Genomic DNA, 21,050 nt, shown 5'->3' on the forward strand with positions numbered 1-21,050 from the left:
AACATGAAGTCATTTGACATGAATTGAGTGGGGACACTATTCCTATATTAAATATTAGTTACTCTTAACTTTTCTGTTTTTTAAATATATAGGGGCTCCTGGGTGGCTCAGTCGGTTAAGTGGCTGCCTTTGGTTCAGGTCATGATCCCATGGTCCTGGGATCGAGCCCCACATTGGGCTCCCTGCTCAGCAGAGAGCCTGCTTCTCCCTCTCCTTCTGCTTGCTGCTCTGCCTACTTGTGCTCTCTATCTCTGTATCAAATAAATAAAACCTTTAAAAAATAAATTAATTAAAAAAATATAAAAATATATACTCTGTTATCTTTCCATATCCCAATGAATACATATGCACTCTCCAGAAATAATTACTTAAACCAATGGGTTTAAACCAAATAATTAGTAAAACCAATTTGCTATGGCTAAATAAGAAAGACTTATTGCAATGCCAGAGAAATGGGGCATTACACCCTTGATTGCCGCTCCTTGAATCAGTCAGTTCCACATTTTTTTGTTTGTTTAGTAGGCTGTATGCACATGGGGCTTGAGCTCACAATCCTGAGATCAAGAGTCGCATGCTCTGTGACTGAGCCAGCCAGGTGGCCCCAGTTCCACATTTCAAACAGTGCACTTCCTGTTACCAAATTCTTTTAAATGGTACCGTATGAAAGTACAGGTTTTATAAGTCATAAATTGTGTAACATTGGCATATCATTGGCATTGTGTATATGGTATTTGCCCTGTTTTATCATTTGGATTGCATTTGGCTGCAAGTGAAAGAAACAAAACTCAAATTGGCCTAGACAATAAGGATATGCATTGTGAGAATATCAGTGAACTCAGAAAATTGACTCAAGCCTTGAGAACCCCTTCTGGAAAATAGGCAGAAGCCAAAGGAGGCAAAATAAGTGAGGATCATGCTGCAGAGATAAACTGCTTAGGAAGCTACTGCCGGCATTGTTGCTGCTAGACCGTTGCCGTCACTCTACTGAACTCCACCATTAATGGTTGCTCAGCTCATTGCTAGATGCCACATCTTTGACTAAGCTCAGTCACCTGGTACCAACTCTAAGTGTTGCTCTTTTTTTATACATTCCCTTGAGATTCAAAGTCCAGAGCTGCAACATTAAATTTATAGCCTATGGTCAGGACATCTGGGTGGATCAGTTGGTTAAGCATCTGCTTTCAGCTCAGGTCATGATCCCAGGGTCCTGGGATCAAGCCCCACATCAGGCTCCCTGTTTAGCGAGGTATCTACTTCACTCTCTGCCTTTCCCCTGGTCATGCGTGTGCTCTCTCTCTCTCTGTCAAATGAAAAAATAAAATCTTAAAAAAAAATTATAGCACAGGGTCATGCACACACTTCCAGGGTGATTAGCAACTGGCCAAAAAAAAAAGTTCATCTCAATTATGTACAGACAAAATACTGCATAGAAACATGTTCAAATGTTAATATCATTTTTGAATGATATTAATGATATGATATTAATATTTGAACTCATAATGGGATTATGAGTATTTTAATTTCTTATATATACATTTCTCTGTTTTTAATACTGCTACAGCATGTATTTATTAACTTTATTATCAAGACAGAATTTCAACTTTAGTTTTAATAATAGGAAAGCATAGAGATGCCTGGCTCACTCAGTCAGTAGAACATGTGACTCTTGATCTTGGGGTTGTGAGTTCAAGTCCCACGTTGGCATAGAGCTTACTCTAAAAAAAAAATAATAAATAGTAGGGGCGTCTGGTGGCTCAGTTGGTTGAGGGGCCAACTCTTGATCTCCGCTCAAGTCTCAATCTCAGGTTGTAAGTTCAGGCCCCATGCTGGGCATGGAGCCTACTAAAAATAATAATAATAATAATAAATTAAATGTTTAAAAAATAGCCTAAAATTAAGATTTTTTTAATGCAGTTTAGCCATACTTTGGACTCAGGATGGAGCTTGATATTTAGAAACCTGTAATAATAATGAGTCACACACCTGACTGAAAAATAAAAACCTGTGAAGGCTAAGCTGTAGTTTGCCATAAACTATTTTTCAGCACTTGTGTGGAATTGTGTTTAAAAAACAGACATTTCTCATCATGGTTTTAAGGTGTATTGTTTGATACAAGTGGTATTTTTCTGTGCTGTGTAAAATGCATTTATCTTTGTGTTTTGAATGATTCATTTCTGGAAATTACTGAAGATGAAATTGGAATATAAAATCCATGTGAAGAGCTGGACTTCAGCAAAATACAATAACATTAATATGAATGAAAGTATTTTTCAATATCAAAAACTGCTTTTTTTTTTTTTTAAGTAGGCTCTATGCCCAGCGTGAAACCCTACCTGGGCTTGAACTCAGGACCCTGAGATCAAGACCTGAGCTGAGATCAAGAGCCAGATTCTTAGCCACCTGAGCCACCCACACACCTCAAAAACTGCTTTTTATGGAGCTAATGGGACTCAAAATTAGTAATCTTAACCCTTTTTCCCAACAATTTACACAGCAACTAAATAAATGTATCGATGATGACAGAATTTATTTATTCTCCTATCCAACAAATATTTTTACTGCAACTACTGCATGGGTGCTACTATAGTAAATAAGAATGAATAAGACAAATGTTAATAAGATTTCATTATCATGTAGTGAGAGGTGGCATGGTAAGGTGTAGTGTGACAGATCTTGGTTTGAAACCCAGCTCTGTCATTTGAGACTCAACTGTGCCATTCTGGGCAAGAGTTACTGAACTTCAATGGGACCTGTTGAAAAAAATAGAGATGATAATATTTACCTCAAATGGAGGAATGAAAAGAAGCCAACAGTTATTGAGCACATAGTATTATGCGCCAGCCCCTGAGATACATGCTTTATAAGCATCAACTCAAATTAGAAAGTATATATACAGTATGAGAGATGGGGGAGCTGGTAATCCTTAGAAGTACAGATATTACATTGGAATCTCTGGGAATATGTATCAGTTACAACCTGGCAGGGAAGAGATGGTACACTCAACTGGGAAATGGAATATGTAATAGAGTAACCATTTATGGGGGTTTAGACAGGGTTAAGAGAAACTAACAGAAGATGATGAAGCACTGTAGGGCAAGTCTGAGGGGTAAAGGGAAAAACCAATTACTAAAACTCAGAGAGAGAGAGAGATTTGTAGCTGTTGGAGAAGACTGACTGAATCAGCTGTAGCCTTCATGCATACAGTGGAGAGATTTTGGAAAATAAATCCTAATGTTACATCTCCCTTGACCTTAGATCTCTTGGTGGGGCCTACCACTGGTTCAGCTCAACTGGAAGTCAGAGGGGAGGAGGTACCATTGGAATGGCCAATAAATGTGACCCACTAGAGCAGAGAGCAGGGTGGAAAGGGTGGTAAATAGATCTGCAGAAGCAAAGAGAATACCCAGCATAGAAAGTATAGAAATGAGCAAATGTTGCCTCCCATGGATGTTCACCTGTGGTATCAGAAAGCTGTCATCCACCTTTTTGGAGAGCAGGGACTTTGGAGACAGCACCTTTCTAAGCCAGGCTTACTTCAGAACCAGCCTTGTTCCGAATTCTAAGCTCAAAAGCGTTAAGATTTAAAATGTATTAGTCAACTCTGGCTAAGCTTTCCACATAGCCAGTTCAGTGATTAAATTGTTCAATAGTGAGCATTACCAGTTTTTAAAAATGTCTTCTTCTCACTCAGAGTCAAGAAGAAATGTTTCATCTCATGCATTAAGTAAGCTATTATTAAGGAGCTTGGGTTCTGACTGGCAGGCTGTTGTATCCCCAGCTCGTCTCATTATCATAGACTCCAAAAATGAAGCTAATTCTGCCACTCACTTCTTTTTCTGTACTATGTCTCCCTTCATCAATAAACAACCCCAACTACATGGATCCAGGAACAGAAATACCGGGGGTGAAGTTACAAACTATCTCTACACTAGGCTCCAGCAGCTTCAACAGCTCCAACAATTAAGATTGGCCTAGGAGGAAGCAGGTCTGAAGAAAATGAACATAGGTGATAAGGATGGTAGTAGTGATAATAATGATGATAAACCCTTATATCATACCTTCTATACTCTGAATTCCTTAAGGTCAAGGAACACATTTTCCTCACCTTTATATTCCCATAGCATCTGGAATAATGCCTTAGTTGAATAAGGTATTTAATGAATGTTGGCTGAATTGAATTGTTAAAAAAAGAGTCAATGAATTTCAGAACTAAGAAGGACCTATGAATCCAAGTCCCTCCCTCCCTTCCTTTTTTTCTATTTCTGTTTGTCTGCCTTTCTTGCTTGCTTGCTTGCTTGCTTCCTTCCTTCCCACAGAAGGAGAAACCTAATGCTAAACAGCTTGGTGGTAAAACAATGCTGGTCCCACCACACAAATCTTTGAATAAACAAGTGAAATAAATTGGAATTGAGATCTAAGTGTTTACTAGGTAGTGTTGAAACAAAAATGAAAGGAAAAAAATACAAATTGAAAAGCCTGGGTTCATTCAATCTCAGACTTGTTGAATTTTCCTTTAAATATTTCTTTTCTTAAAAAGATTTTATTTATTTATTTATTTATTTATTTATTTATTTATTTATTTAGAAGCACAAGCAGGGGCAAGAGCAAAGGGAGAGGGAGAGAGAAACTTAAGCAGATTCTGAGCTGAGCACGAGCCAACAGTGGACTTGATTTCATAACCCTGAGATCACGACCAGAGCTGAAATCAAGAGTCAGACTGACTGAGTTACCCAGGCTCTGCTTCTTTTCAATATTTCTCAAATATCTTCTATTCTGCTATTATTATCCTTATGCAGATTTTCATCACTTCAAATATCCAATATAGTTAACCTAATCCAATGTGCTAATTTTACAATGGAGGAAAGTGATTTGCTCCAGGTCATGGTATAAGGGATGCGTTTTCTTCCCCCTTTAAGAGCCGTATTTAAGTTTTGCCTAAAGTGAGAGTAGAATCCTGATCTATTGGCAAACACTTTGTTGCCTTAGTTTTCCTAACTTCCTTTGCAGCAAGGATAGGATCATGACGTGGTTCTGGCCAATGCAGCTTAGCTGAAATTTCCACAGTAGATTATGGGAAAACTTTTGCTTTCTTAATAAACAGGATAGCTATAACCTTTCTCCCCCTCTCCTTTTTACTGTTTTGAATGTGAACTTGATACCTAATAGAGTTAGGGCTATTGTATTGCCACTGTGAATCAATAAATGTGGGCAAAAGCCAGTGTGATAAAGCTGGAATGCTGGAAATAGCCTGTGCTAAGATTCTGTTCTGGAGTATGATAGAACTATTGAAGGGTCACCTGGGTGGCTCAGTCAGTTAAGCATTGGCCTTTGGCTCAGGTCATGATCCTGGAGTCCCAGGATCAAGCTCTGAATCAGACTTCTGCTCAGTGGGGAGTCTGCTTCACCCTTTGTCCCTCACCCTGCTCGTGCTGTCTCCCACATGCTCTCTCGCTCAATAAATAAATAAAATCTTTAAAAAAGAACTATTGAATAACTTCAGACACTGTCAGAAAAAAATATATTGAGTTGTTATATATGCTAGATATATTATTTAAAAAATTAAAGTTGGCCTCCCAAATCAGAGAAACATGATCTATAGCCTTCACATCAGGAACCAGAAAGGTGGTGGGGAGATGGAAATTTTTTGCTCATCTAACAAGAGCCAGGAAAGGAGAAAAGAAAGAAAAACAGAAGTATGGATAGAAAACACAATACAAGATAGTAGTTTATGTCCAAATACAACAGGACACAAACAATGTATGTTAAAAAGCCTCATCAATTAAAAGACCTAGATTATCAGAATCAAAATGATCTTGACATCACATAGGAGACGCACCTATACAAAGACTCACAGGTTAAAATCAATGGATACAAAAAGATGTGACAAGCAAATAGTAGCTGAAAAAAATCTGTCATAGTGATGTTATTATCAGACAAGAAAATTTAAGAGAATTTAACCATTAATAAAAATAAAGACAGCAATGTATTTTCTTTTTTTATTTTTCCCAGTTCTATTGAGATATAATTGACATACAACAATGTGTAAGTTTAAGGTGTACAGCATCATACTTTGACTTCCATAGATTGTAAAATAATTACCGCAATAAATTTAGTTAACATCCACCATCTTATATAGATATTAAAAAAATAAAAGCAGTGTTTGTGTCTTCTGATAAAAACTCTTAGGGGGTGCCTGGGTGGCTCAGTGGGTTAAAGCCTCTGCCTTCGGCTCGGGTCATGATCCCCGGGTCCTGGGATCGAGCCCCACATGGGGCTCTCTGCTGAGCAGGGAGCCTGCTTCCCTTCCTCTCTCTCTGCCTGCTTCTCTGCCTACGTGTGATCTCTCTCTGTCAAATAAATAAATAAAATCTTAAAACAAAACAAAACGAAACAAAACAAAAAAGCTCTTAGGATCTACTCTGTTAACAGCATTCAAATACACCACGAGGCAGTGTTAACTCTGGTCATCGTGGACATTACATCTTCAGTCCTTACTTACCTTATGACTGGAAATCTGTACCTAGTGATGTATCTTCTTTCATGTTGGAATGCATAAAAAAGAAAAAAGTAAAAGGAAGAATCACTGTGTAGAGGCAACTACTAATAACATATTGGGTATTTTCTTTGAGTATTTTCCTTTGCTTCTTTCCCTGACTGGAAGTAACTGTGTATTTTTTTATATGCCATAGGAAACTGATATATGATAATTATGGAAAAATGTAGACAATGCTGAAAAGTAAAAAGGGGAAAGTAAAAATTAGCATTATAACTAGAGATAATCCTATTACATTTCATGTATATCTTTCCAGATATTCTGATGCACATGTAGAAATATACATTTGTTTTAAAAAATGGTGTCATGATGTGTGCCCCCTTTTCACCCAAGGATATAATGTTGTCTTTTTATATCAATAAATATCCTTTTATATCACTTTTATGGGTATATATTACCTTTGTGTGACCTTACCCTATTTCTCAATGCATATTTTTACAAAGTTGAAATGATACTGTATATCATTTCCCATCTTGCTTTATTCATTTACTATAAAATTAGCAATTTCTCATATTACTAAGATATTTTTCTAAAGATAAATTTGAATGATCAAATGATATTTTATGGCTGTGCATAACCATCTTAGTTATTGTTCTCTTGTTGAATATTTAAATTATTCATAGTATTAAGTTGTTTCGCTTATAGATGCTGTAACAATAATCATATTTCAGAATAATTTTTTTAAAGCATGTATCTTTGAGACATTTTGTTATAAAAGCTGACACTTGTATACATAAACTAGCAAGAACTTAAAATTCACCACATGATTACTTCATTTTTTAGCTTGACTGTCTAGTAAATCTTGTGCTTCATTGATTTTGGCTGCAAAATAAGGAGATCCAACCCTGTGTGGGTGATTTAAAAGCATAATTCATTGATGAGCATCTCTTATTTCCCCTTTATTGGCAGCAGGGTTTATGCCTACTATTAATGCTGCTTCTGTTTCATCATTTAGGGTTCAAACCCACCTTTATGATAGCCACCACTGAAGACAGATTTTGGTAGACCTTTAAAAACTTGTTTTACTTGAGGCTCCATATGTTTCATGGCTTGCAAAATATAATGGCCTGCAAATCCAGTGGCAGCCGTGATCAGTCCAGCTGCTCCCACTGTACTGGCCACAGCTCTGGCTCAGCTCCCTGGCCTCCACGGAGAGTGCAGTTCATCCCAGCCCAAAGGCCACGGCCGCCCATTCCACGCCTCTCCAGAATAATTTTTAATGACATTCGGATCCCCTAGATTTTCCATCAAAGTTATTATAAATACAAGGAAGTCATCAGCAAGGCATTAATTGAATGTCTAATTAGTTATTAAAATGTATATAATTAGCATATTTGCCCCGGGTAAGTCAAATGTATGATTTAATAATGTTGAATTGAATGTTCTGATTATATTCTTCATAGTGTAGTTGGTCTTCTTAGGAAATCTATGCAGATAGGACATTTATTTCTCTTTTATAATACTTGAGCAGCTTATTACAATTTCTAGGTGCTACAGGCTTTTCTAGTTGTTTATATATTTTTTATATTTAATAGGTCAAATTTGTGATTTATTTGATGCAAAGTCTTTCATAACATGATACCCTAATCACAACATTGTTCTTCTCCGAATCCCTGCTTCCCTAAGTTGTAAGCACCAGCGGGCTGGTGGGAGAGGTCTGTTTCCTGAAATTTTAAATGTCACAGGAATCAAGGGAGTGTGTCAAACACAGAGGTATATGCATTGCCAAGCTGAGTGAGCTGCAGAAGAGAATTCTGGATCTTCAGACTGAGGGTGAAGGTCAGAGGCAGATATTAGAAGTCAGAGAATTGTGCCAGGAATTGAAAAGCCAGGGACAGAAGAGGGGAGAAAAAAGATCTGATGAAGAGCCTGCAGTCTGGGCCTGTCTATATACCTGGTTGGAAGCTCTTAACGCAGGCTTTATTGCATGTTCCTCCATATGGCCCGAGAATGTGTGCTCAGGTCTTCCGGAGCCAAGGCACCACCAACATACCTTCCTCACCCCTCGGTTCAGTAGTATCACAGCTTCCCTATGTTAATAAATAGAAGGCTTATGTATTAGTTCCAATGGCTGCTCTAACCAATGACCACAAACCTAGTGACTTAAAACAACCCCAATGTATTATCTTAGAGTACTGGAAGTCAGAAGTCTGAAATGGGCCTGCCTGGCTTTAGGAAAGAGTCTATTTCCATGTCTTTTCCATAAAAGATCAGTCTGTAGACTTGAACAAATGTCTAGAGGAAACCACAGGCTGTTTGTGTCTTATTTTTTAAAAGATTTTATTTACTTATTTGACAGACAGAGATCACAAGTTGGCAGAGAGGCAGGCAGAGAGAGAGGAGGAAGCAGGCTCCCAGCTGAGCAGAGAGCCCGATGCAGGGCTTGATTCCAGGATCCTGGGACCATGACCTGAGCCGAAGGCAGAGGCTTTAACCCACTGAGCCACTGAGGAGCCCCCAGGCTGTTTGATTACTGCACAAAAGCCCCCATTCCTGTACGCAGAAGTCCCTTTTGAAAACTAAGCAGACCTAAGTAGGGCACATTCTGCCAATCCTATTTCAGGGGTGGCACGGGAGACAAATGGACAAGAAGAACCTCCCATAGGGCAAAAACTGGGGTCATGGAGAGGAAGGGAAGGGAGAGAGGTCTCCACTGACCGCCCCCCCCACCGCCTACCCCCAGGCAACAAGAATACCAACTGCCAGATGTTCCTAGGGATAATCTCAGAACTTAACTCTACTAGTAGGGTAGGAATTCTTTGCAGTTACTGCTCTGTGGGATTTGATGATTGCTATGAACTAGAGGCTGCTGTTTTCTTCCCATTCTTCCTTTTTTCAAGTAGATTTAAAGTGTATGTGCATATTGGCTACCCCATTCCTGCTCTACAATTTATAACAGGAAGATTGGAGGGCAGCCCTCTTGTCTTTTAGTTTATAGTTTAGTTTATAGGCGACCGGACCATGACGGGACCATGATAAAGAGGACTGAGAATTACCCAGAGCTGGATGCAGAAACTGGATGGAACTTTGGTGGTTTGTCTCCCCAGAGAGGAAGTTCGGGAGACTCAGTGGGGAAAATGTGCCAGAGACTGATAGTTTCCCCTCAATATCTTTCTCTCTTCTTTCTTGGTATTAGAAGTCTTTAGCCTGGCACATGTCTCTCCAGAAAGACAATAAATTTCAGTTCAGTTTTTCATATGATTAAGTCATGGGCAATGGTACCTGAGTGGGAGTAATGTTCGTGACTTCTGGGCTGCACTCTTTTTTTTTTTTTTTTAAGATTTATTTATTTATGACAGAGAGCGAGCGAGCTCACGCATGCCTGGGGAGGGGCAGAGGGAGAGGGAGAGAAGTAGACTCCCTGCTGAGCACGGAGCCTGACTGGGCCTGAGGTGGGGCTCCATCTCACAACCCTGAGATCATGACCTGAGTCAAATTCAAGAATCGGAGGCTTAACTGACTGAGCCACCCAGGTGCCCCATCTGGGGTGAGCTCTTAAAGGAGTGGCATACTCTCTTCCTCTCTTCCTTTTTGCTGCTCAAAATGTGATGACATTGAGCCACCTGGGTCCGTGGAGCCCAAAAGAACTCCATACGATGGATAGTGGAGCAATAAGATGGGAGGAACTTGGGTCTCAGACACTGTGGAGTGATATATCAGACTTTTACATGAAGGAGAAATAGATCCTTTTCTTCTGTAGAGCCAGTATTATTTTTGGTCTCTATTTGTATAGCTGAATCTATATCTCAACTTTCACAAACGGGCTGAGTTTGAAGTACCTTTAGGAAGTTTCTTATGAAAAACGTCAAACATACACAAAAGCAGAAAGAATAGTATAATAATTTCATGCATACTCACCTTTGTCTTCAACAACTACCATTTCATTTTATTTCAGCTCAACCTGAGCTGCTTCCTGTCTCCACTGGAGGACTTCGAAGCAAATCCCAAATGTCGTATCATTTCTTCTATAACTATTTCAGTATGTATCTCTGAGAGATAGGATTCTTTTTTAAAAAATGAGAGTTTGAAATGTTTTTGAACAAAACAAATGTAGATAGCTGGTTGAGTCGAACATATCTCTTTAACTTTCAGGAGAAACTTCCTGGCTTGAAGGTACTGCTTTGAGAGTCAACTCTCATGTGGAAGGTATTTAAGGCCTTGGCAGTGGATGAGCTAACTTGAGGAGAGTGGTCACCTGAGTTGAAAACAGAAAAATTACATCAATTTAAGATGAACAAAGTTTTCTCTCACTGGTGTCAAGTAGTGTGGGGAGTTATGCAAGACAGGGTAAATGCACATGTGTAGGAAGTTTTTATAGACATTGTTTCCATTACCCCCAAATCCAGTCCTCATCTTGTTTTCTTTCCTCAGCTCCTATCTCATTTTTTAGATACATTATTTGTTCAGGGTTGGTCACGAATTTTAGTCATTTTTTTAAAAAGGGAAACAGTTTTTTTTTTTAAGATTTTATTTATTTATTTGACAGAGCGAGATCACAAGTAGGCAGAGAGGCAGGCAGAGAGAGAGAGGAAGAAGCAGGCTCCCCGCTGAGCAGAGAACCCGATGCGGAACTCGATCCCAGGACCCTGAGATCATGACCCGAGCCGAGTGGTTGGTCACGTATTTTAGTCACAGCTGATGAGACCCAAGGAATGTTTGCTGGGACTTCTAGGAAAGTCTCTCATTCTTCAGGAACTATTTGCATCTGGCTGGATGGTGCGGTGTGATGGAATGTGCTAGAACTGCTGCAGTCATTTCATTATCATGAGAGGATTCTAGAACTACCCCAGGGCCCTGGTATAGAGACTGAGAATGAGGCGAACATTGTGTGGAGACAAGGGAGAAACCCAGTCCTTAGTGACATGAGTTGCACTGCAGCTTCAAGCCTCTTCAAGCCAGCCTCATTCTGGACCTCTGAGTTACATGAGTTATGAGCTAATTTGCCTTTGTTGTTTAGATCATTTTTAATCATTTAAATAATTTTCCATGACTTGCAATAGAATACATTCTGACTGATAAGAGTAGGCTATGTGGTCAATGTTTTTCCAGACCTGGAGGAACCCCAGTGCTGGTCATCTCAGTTTTAGCTGAGCAGATGATATATTTGCATAAGAAAAATAGCTAGATGGTGTTCTCCCCTTAATAAATTTTTTTGGCGTTCACTGCAGTAAAATGTTGCTTTTTGGCAGATAGGTAGATTTCCTGCAAGCTTCTGTCAATGGCTTCTGTAGGTACTGGCCAGTTGGCCACGGAGTGGGGCGGTGGGGGGAGCAGGTGGTGGTAATGGTGGTGCTTAAAGGTATGGGTAAATAGCAAATGTGGAACCTGCTGCTGTGAAAGAATGTGTTCTGGGTAGAGAAATGCGGTGAGTTGTGGATAAAATACTCTTTGTTTATGAGATAGACCTAGTCATTCTCTGCAGAAGCACAACATGAAGGTCTTGCTCTAAGACTTACTATGCACAATCAGGTGGACAGGAGGATGTAAAATAATGCCTTTTTCAAACCTCATCCTTCAAAACAGCAGCCAAACTGGGGTGAATGATTCTTACAGGCAGATATTTCTTTGACATATCCCTTTGAGGGAGGGAGGGTAGATGGTGTTAACGGAGGCCTAAGCAGGATGAAATGTACCATACTGATGAGGGATGGCTTCAGCCTTCAGGTTTTGTGTTGAAGTCATAGGGCCATCATCACCTAAATGTGGTTTCATTCTGCAGCTGACTCTTTAAGTAATCATTAAGCAAAGAGTGCTCAGTGGCTGATGATGTGGACAATTACTAAAGTCACCCCTACATGATTTTTTTCTATGTGGAAGGGAGAATCTTATTTCCATTTTCCATTCAACTGAGAAAAAAATGGCAGCCATGAAGACTCTGCCAGGAAGAGCAATCACACGTTTTTTCAATTAATTAACTAATTAATTGGGCAGAGAGTGAGTGAGAGAGAGAGAGAGAGAGAGAGTACAAGTAGGGGTAGCAGACACTCCACTGAGCAGGGAGCCCAATGCAGGGCTGGATCCCAGGACCCCAGGATCATGACCTGAGCCGAAGGCAGACGCTTAACCAACTAAGCAACACAGGTGCCCCACACTCACCCTTTTTGACAAGCAATTTGCCTGGGAAATTAGTTGAGGTCACATATCTCTTATTAGATAAATGGAAGACAGCATATGAATATTTCAAAAAAAGCATATTTTAACCTATTTAAATTTAGCTCAGAGTACTACAGTTTGTTCAAACTCCATAGAGAAGGGCTATAGAAAAACAGGCTTATTTTCATTGTTAAATACCCAGAACTGGGAGTTTCGTGAGGCCAGAAGGGATTCATTATTTAATTATAAAATACTTATAAGTATTTGCATTTGCAAATCAAGCATCTTCTTTGGAATCTAGGTTCTAGGGTAATAGGATTAGTAACCGCATTAGCCACTGTTGGAATGAGAAGGGGTGGCTCTTTTAGGAAAAGACCACAAAGTACTCCGACTGGTAGGAAGACTCCTGGACACAAGAGTACAGAGCCCCCTGCTGGCAAGAAAGGGCAAAGACCAAAATGAAGGCATTCACGTCGCACTGTCAGAAATGAGTCAAAAAGTGAAGGCTTAAGGTGGACAAGGCAGATCAGATTTATTGCCATCCTTGGCCCAAGAAGCCAAGAACTTGCAGAGTTGGAGGACCTTGGTGTGTCCTGGGAGACAGGTGTAAAAGTTTACCCAGCTGATACAAAGATAGATGACCTGAGTAGGCATCAGAAACTCAGGTAAGAAGGGAAACCAGAAGCCAAGTCACAAACTAGAGTTACAAGCGTTGGTCTCACAGGGGAGAATTCAACCGGTTAGTGTACAAGTGGCGATCGGGATCTGAGGGGCAAATGTTGCCAACCATTTCTCCAAAACAGGAAGTTTTTGAGATGGTGGTGTCTTCAAGTTCCTGGCCAGGAATCTAAAGGTGAGTATTCATTGATTATCTACCTTCCCAAAGCCCTCCCTTCCTCCTCCCAGCCCCTGGATTTATTTACCAAAAAGCTTAGGAGCTCTGGCTTTATGATGACTAACAGAACCTCAAAGAGGTCAGTATTTGAAATTGCTGATTGCTGATACTGGGCCCCAAATTTCTGAACCCCTTAAGCATTATATTTCCTGAGGGCAAGGACTGTGGTTTTTTAAAAGTCTTTTCAGGGGCCCCTGGGTGGCAGGGTTTGGTTAAGTGACTGACTCTTGGTTTTGGGTCAGGTAATGATCTCAGGGTCTTAGGATTGAGCCCAAGTTGGGCTCCATGCTCAGCACAGTCTGCTTGGGACTCTTACCCTCTCCCTCTGATCTTCCTTCTCCCTGCCATTCTCTCTCTCTCTCTCTCTCTCTCTCTCTCTCTTAAATAAATAAATAAATCTTCTAAAAAATTAAAGATCTTTTCAGCTCTGACCCTCCCTAATACAATGCCTGGCTCCTAGCCGATGCTTAATCCATATTTGTGAAGTAAATGGATGAATCATTAAGCCAGTGGAAGGTTTATAATTTGGTGATATCCCAGAAGGGTAATTTACTTATATATTCATTTAGTTCTCACTTTATTTCTGTTATGTCTTGTTCCACAAGGGATTTGCAAAAGCTTATAAGAATACATATGATCAAATAGAAAATATAAATAATAAATAAAGCCAGGGTCATTACAAACATGCATTGGGAAAAGACAAGTCAGTGGAGAAGAATGAGTATGCAAGCAGTAGGGCTCCACGTAATTATCCAAGCCACAGGGTCAGAACTGAGTTTTCTGCTGAAAAAAAAAATAAAGGCCAAAAATGATTCTCTTGACAACAAAGGCAAAACATTCTAGTTTTTCAAGCCTTTCTTGGAACTTAGCTCTAAAATAAGTTTCTGGTGTGGAGATTTATATCTGGGACAGTGAGTGATGTAGTAAACCGTGTCCTCAATGACATTCTTACAGCAAATCCTATAGGGCTTTTTAAAAGTTGTGTCTTATAGCATGAAGACCTGAGGCTTGTCCTATGGTGCAACTCACAGAAGTAATTTTATAGGAGATCAAGGAAATATGGTGTTAGACTGAAACTTTCTAAAATTTTAGCTAAATCAAAAGTATAACACATCTAGGAAACCCAGAGGATTCAAGTCCTTCAGACACTTCCCCACTGAGATCCCCTCTCTGAACCAGACCTTTCACAAGGGTTGGGAGCTGATCATTGGACTTTGTGTCTTCTCTCAAGGCCTGAAATTTCCTTGTTCTATGTCATTCATTTGAAGTAGAAATATATATTATCATCATTAGATGATATTTTTTACAAGCTTTTATGAAAATGGAGGTATCTAACCAAAACCTTCAGGATGGTCAATTAGCTACCCTCTGTTCCAGTTATCTATTGCTGCCTAGCAAACTATCTTTCAACTTAGTGGCTTAAGACAGCAATGGCAATTACTATTATCTTCAATGGTTATAGGGGCTGACTGGGCTCAACTAGGCAGTTCTTGCTCAGCTTTCCTCATATAGTTACAGACAGTGACTGGGGTTGGAATCATCTGAAGGCCCGCTCACTCACCCGTCTGGTACCAGGTTAAGAAGACTTGATCAGCGGGGGCTGGAATAGTGAGGCTCCATGGGCAAGTCTTTATGCTCAACTCTGCACATGTTTTCTCCAGAGTATGGGTTCAGGATAGCTGGACTTCTTACACAGGGACTCAGGAAGAGGGAGAGAAAGAGAAGATGGAGAGAGAGAACCAGATGGAAGGCATATTATCTTTTTTTGACCTAGTGTTGGAGGTCAGTCATGCACTGTCATTTCTACAACATTCTATTCATTGAGGCATGCATGAAAATCTGCCCAGTTTCAAGAGTAGGGGAAATAGACTCCAAGAGACATTGATGGGGAAGTGGCAGGGTTTGGAAGAGCATGTGGGACCAGAAGTATTGTTGTAGCCATTTTTGTCAAATACGATCTGCCACACCCTCCTCATTTCAAAGGTCCACCAAGGGAGTACCTATAACCAAGACAGAATTTTTCTTAAGGACCCCATTCTGAGTCTTCAGTAAGTGAATAAATCAAAGTCTTTCAAGGTTTTTATTTTTTTTTTTAATCATAGAATGTAGGCAAAGTGACTTAGCATGGAAGATTTTCAAGGAAGCTTTTCTAATCACTCATCACAGACATAGAAAAAGCTACATAATGCTCCCGTGGCAAGCTCATTTTTAAACATGAAAGCCATTCCTAATTCGTGTCTCCAACAGGAAGGGAATGCAGCCAGATCACTGAATGGTTTTCTATCATACAAAGAACAGTTAAAAGGAAACTATGGGAAGGAGGAAAAATGTAGTCCTGCTTTAGGCCCTTCAGTATAGTTATCTGGTTTTCCAGGAGATAGATCTATCTGAAGACAGATACTGACTCTTGCTAAGATGTTAAAATGCAGCTTTTGTTAAGAATCAATAACTAGGGGATGCCTGGGTGGTTCAGTAGGTTAAGCCGCTGCCTTCAGCTCAGGTCATAGTTCTAGGGTCCTGGGATTGAGTCCCACATTGAGCTCCTTGCTCAGCAGGGAGCCTGCTTCTCTCTCTGCCTCTGCCTGCTTGTGCTCTCTCTCCCTCTCTCTCTCTGATAAATAAATAAATAAAATCTTTAAAAAAATCAATAACTAGGAATTGATACTGTGTTCAGGAAGCTTTGCCTAGAGTAAAGGAGTAAAGGCAGAAAAGAGGTAAGTTAAGGGCAAACAGGAAAAAATCAACTCTGTAATTCATTTATTTAAGTTTTAAAGTCATACTCATTTAATTTCAAGAATGGGAGGTCACTAATAACCCATTACATATATTTTTGTTCAAGTATAATTAACATACAGTGTCATATTAGTTTCAGATGTACAATAATGATTCAACAAGTCTATACATTACTCTGTGCTCATCACAAGGAGCGTACTTTTAATCCCTTTCACCTATTATTTTCAATAATTTTTTCCATTAAGTAATAGTAGAGTATTTGTGCTTGCAACTCTATTGAATCTTGTATAAAGTATCAATCCAGAAATCCTCAGTCTGACATATTTTAAGGAAGAAATAGGCATAAAGTTTAAGTGGAATGTTTAACAAACAGATGGCTCTATATTTTGAAGGAAGTAATTTAGAACAAGCTTTGCATAATTTTGATAGCAGAAAGTCTTTACCTGCTGCTTTATTGAAATTAAGCCTTCTAGCCAAATGGAATACATGAGGAGATGTTCCTGGGTACCAACCTTAGAAACTAGAAATTTCAATGTAGTCTTGCATGAAACTAGCAGGAAGAAAGGGAGGCCTCCCAGTTGTCAACTGAGATTTGTGTATATTTGTGCTGACCATAAATAATGATGTCTCCAGATCTATCTTCTTTACTGGTTCTGACAGTAAAAACCCAGGCCTCCTACAATGTTCATGAAATTGAATTTTTGGCACTGGTTTAAATTTGAAGAAATCCCATCTGATCCTTTTGCTTTCCTTTTATACACCACTGCACCAAGCCAAGTAAAAATCGGAGGAATAGTAACTAGAATTCTGAGCTCCCAGAACTCTAACTCCACCAGCTTTCTAGATAGATGTCCTATGAGAGTGCTCCTGAAACCCTCTTTCTTTGGAGGCTAAGTGGGGAATGCACTTGAGATATTGTAGGAAGAGTAGGAACCTCTGTTCTCAGACTGCCTAAAGTGGGTATACCCATTGCTTACCCAAAGATTCCTTGGGAATAGAATTCCCAGTGGGTTTTTCTTTTCTTTCTTTCTTTCTTTCTTTCTTTCTTTCTTTCTTTCTTTCTTTCTTTCTTTCTTAAAATAACTTTTGTGGAGGGACAATACATATACACAAAAACACCAATCCTAAGTGCATAGCTCAATGAATTGTTGTACACACATGCACTTGTGTCATCACACAGATCAAGATGTAGAAAATTCCCAGGACCTCAAAAGATGCCTTTTTATTTCTTCCACATTTGTACTGTAAAACAATGGGGGAGGTGATTAGTATTCTCAGTTCTATCATTATTTACTAGTTTTGACTGTTCTTAAACTTGAAGTAGAAACATACAAGTATGTATTCTCTTAAATTTGGCTTCTTTCACTCAGTTTAATATTTGTAAGATACTTCATGTTGTTGCATGTACCAGTAGTCTGTTCTCTTCTCTTTTTTTTTTTAAGATTTTATTTATTTATTTGACAGACAGAGATCACAAGTAGGCAGAGAGGCAGGCAGAGAGAGAGAGGAGGAAGCAGGCTCCCTGCCAAGCAGAGAGCCCAATGCGGGACTCGATCCTAGGACCCTGAGATCATGACCTGAGCTGAAGGTAGAGGCTTAACCCACTGAGCCACCCAGGTGCCCTGTTCTCTTCTTTTAATCACTATGTAGTATTTTACTTCATGCATAAACCACAACTTACTTATCTATTCTTCTGTTGATTGGCGTTGAGTTGTTTCCACCTTGGCTAATACAGATAAAGCTGTGATTGACATTCTTATGCACATTCTTTGTGGACGTCAGTACTCCTTTCTCTTGAGTAAATTCCTAGAACTGGAGTTGCTATCATAGGGTTGGCAGTGTTTAGCTTTAGCAGAAACTGTCAAGTTGGCTTATGAAGTAGTTATAACATTTTTCATTCCCATCAGCAATGTAAAGAATCTCCGTTCTTCCAAATATTTGCCATCATTTGGCACTCTAAGTCCTCTTAACCCAGTTATTCTGGTTGGTGTCTGGTAGTATTTCATTATGGTTTTAAATTTACACTTTCCTAATGAGTAGTATTGCTGAGCACTTTTTCATATGCATATTGGATGTTTGGTTGTCTTATTTTGTGAAATGCCTGTTCGAGTTGTATGTCCACTTTTGGTTGGGTTGTTCTTTTTTTTCCCTTTCTTTTTTGGCGGGGTGGGGGGTGGGGGTAGAAGGAGAGAGAGAGACTCTTAAGCAGGCTCCATGTCCTATGCAGACCCTAATGCAGGGCTCCATCCCTGAGATCATGACCTGAACCAAAATCAAGAGTTGGGTGCTTAACTGAATGAGCCACTCAGGCACCCCTTTTTTCTTTTGAGTTGTAGGAGTTATTTACATATTCTGAACATAAGTCTTTTGTCAGAAATATGTGTTGGGAATAACTTTTCCCAGTGTGTGACTTGGTTTTTTATTCTTTTAATGGCATTTTTAATGAAGTGCAATTTATCATGTTCTTTTCTTTTATAATCATGCTTTTTGAGTCCTGTTAAAACCATCCACTGATTGAGTCAGATTCATCCACATTATCTAGGATAGTTCCCTTACTTAAAGTCAACTGATTTTGAACTTTAATTACATCTATAAAATGCCAATATCTAGATTAGTGTCTGATTGAATGAGTGGGGACTATAACTTAGTCAAGTTGATATATCAAAAGATCATTGTAGTCATTAACATATTTTCCTATGTTTTCTTCTGTAAGTTTTATTGCTTTACCTTTTTATTTAGCTGGACAATCCATCTTGTGGATGGTGTGAAACAAGGGTCAAAACCAAATGAGGTATAGTTATGGGACAGAATACGCTCAGGGAAGATGTGCTATGGCCCCGGCCTCAGGAGATGAATTGCAGATTGATCCAAGTCAGTCATGGTAATCTGTTCATTCAGCAAATATTTATTGAATCCTTACTATATACCAAACATACTCTCAGTTCTGAGATGCAACAGTGAATAAAACAGGTCAAGTCCCTGCTGTTGTGAAATTGTCCTTTGCAAGTAATTGATTAGAGACGAAGTATGTGACCCCATTCTAGGCAATGGTACCTGAAGAGACATGCTGTAGACATCTGCGAAAGGTGTTACTCCTTGATAAGAGGGAGACTTTCAAAGAAAAACTCTGCCTTGCATATGGGAGCATGTGATATTTTGGTATTAAGGCAGTCTTAGAGTAATACCCAGAGAACGACAGAGAAGCCAACCCAGAGTCCTGACACCTTCAAACTCTTTATTATTCAATTCTGGAACAACCCATCCCCAGGTTTCTAATGTGACATAATTATTCTTATTGTTTTAGCCACACTTGGGCATTCTATCACTTGCAGTTATAGATATATACATTTCTTGGCATGGCCCCACAGCTCTCCTAACACTTGTGCTATAACTTGCTTCAGTTCCTTTCACTATCCAGCTCTGCCTTAATTTTGCCTTCTACCTTAGACACTTAACACTCAGACCTTCTCTGGCTCCCTTTCTAACTTGCTTTGGCCTTAAATGCAGAAGATTGATTCCTTCTGAGGTCATTCTGTCCCAAAGTTTCCACCTCAAAACTATATCCATCTTAATTTCCCTGCCACGACCAACTTCTTTTTCTAGTTTGACTTCCATCTCCAACATTCCCACACACCAAGCCCCAGCTGCAGAGGAAGGCATTTAAGTATGGTTATACAGCATTTAAGCTAAGGCTGATGCATTTTTGATGCAAAGCCACATGAATTAAGACCCTATGGGGGGTGCCTGGGTGGCTCAGTTGGCTGAGCATCTGACTCTTGGTTTCGGCTCAGGTCATGATCTCAGGGTTGTGGGACTGAGCCCTGTGTCAGACTCTGCTCAGCAGGGAGTCTACTTCTGTCTTTCTCCTTCTCTCTCTGCCCCCCCCCCAATCAGGCACACCGTGTTTATGCACATGCACTCTCTCTCTCCCTCTCTCTCAAATAAATAAATCTTAAAAAGAAATTATGATGCTATGGAGGAGCAGAAACTAAAAGCCTTACCCAGAAGCCAGACTCCAGAGACTGAAGTGGATATACAGCAGAGTTGAGAGAACACACTGTCCCCAGAAAGATAGAGAAGGAGAAAGGCTGCTCAGCGATTTCTGGTTACCATAGACCTGACTGTACTTCCTGCATTGAGTTCCTTGGAAGTCCCTTGAATTCTCATAATGAAACTCTTTCCTTGAGCCACCTTGAGAGGCTTTCTGTTTCTTGCAAACAAATCACCTAGACTATGGCCCTTGCAGTCCCAGAGGGAGCCTTATTCTGTCAAGTGTGCAATTCCCACTTTGAGAGAATGTTACCAAGTGTTTGGAAGCCAGGAATCTGTTATGGACACTTCGAAGCTGCGCCAGCAACACCTTCTAGCAGGTTCTAGCCTAGGACTCTAAAATAGAGAACAAATCCTTCCCCAGTCCTTCCTTAGGGTGGGTTCTTAAATTCCTAGAGTCCCTTTCTTGAGAAACCAGGAGAAGCATTTAACTCTTTGGTCTTAATTTGGGTCATTCTTTCCCAAGGCAGAGACTTGGACCAGGACTTGAGTTCAGTTAGTTTATTTGCCCGGTGACTTAAGGAAGCAGGAATGAGGAGCAAGCAGAGGGTGTTGTAGGGCAGGAGGAAAAAGTCAGTACATGGCTTATTACTGGCTTGGTTACCACCGAGTGACGGGGGCTCCACTGTAGTGGAAACTTTCTGAAAATCCATGTGCTATGTTTCTTAGAACCCACCTACTCTGCCCACCATTGACTGAGGTTTGTCCCCAGGATGTTAATTCCCC

The 21,050-nt window shown here is 39.8% G+C and overlaps 1 pseudogene; it reads right to left on the reverse strand.

The window, feature by feature from the left end:
* Positions 1 to 7,325: 7,325 nt before the first annotated feature.
* LOC116866377 lies at positions 7,326 to 13,436 on the reverse strand (annotated as a pseudogene).
* Positions 13,437 to 21,050: the final 7,614 nt, after the last annotated feature.

This window comes from Lontra canadensis, unplaced genomic scaffold, assembly GCF_010015895.1.
Source record: "Lontra canadensis isolate GAN:19392208 unplaced genomic scaffold, GSC_riverotter_1.0 scaffold9, whole genome shotgun sequence".
In the NCBI taxonomy this organism is placed as follows: Eukaryota; Metazoa; Chordata; class Mammalia; order Carnivora; family Mustelidae; genus Lontra; species Lontra canadensis.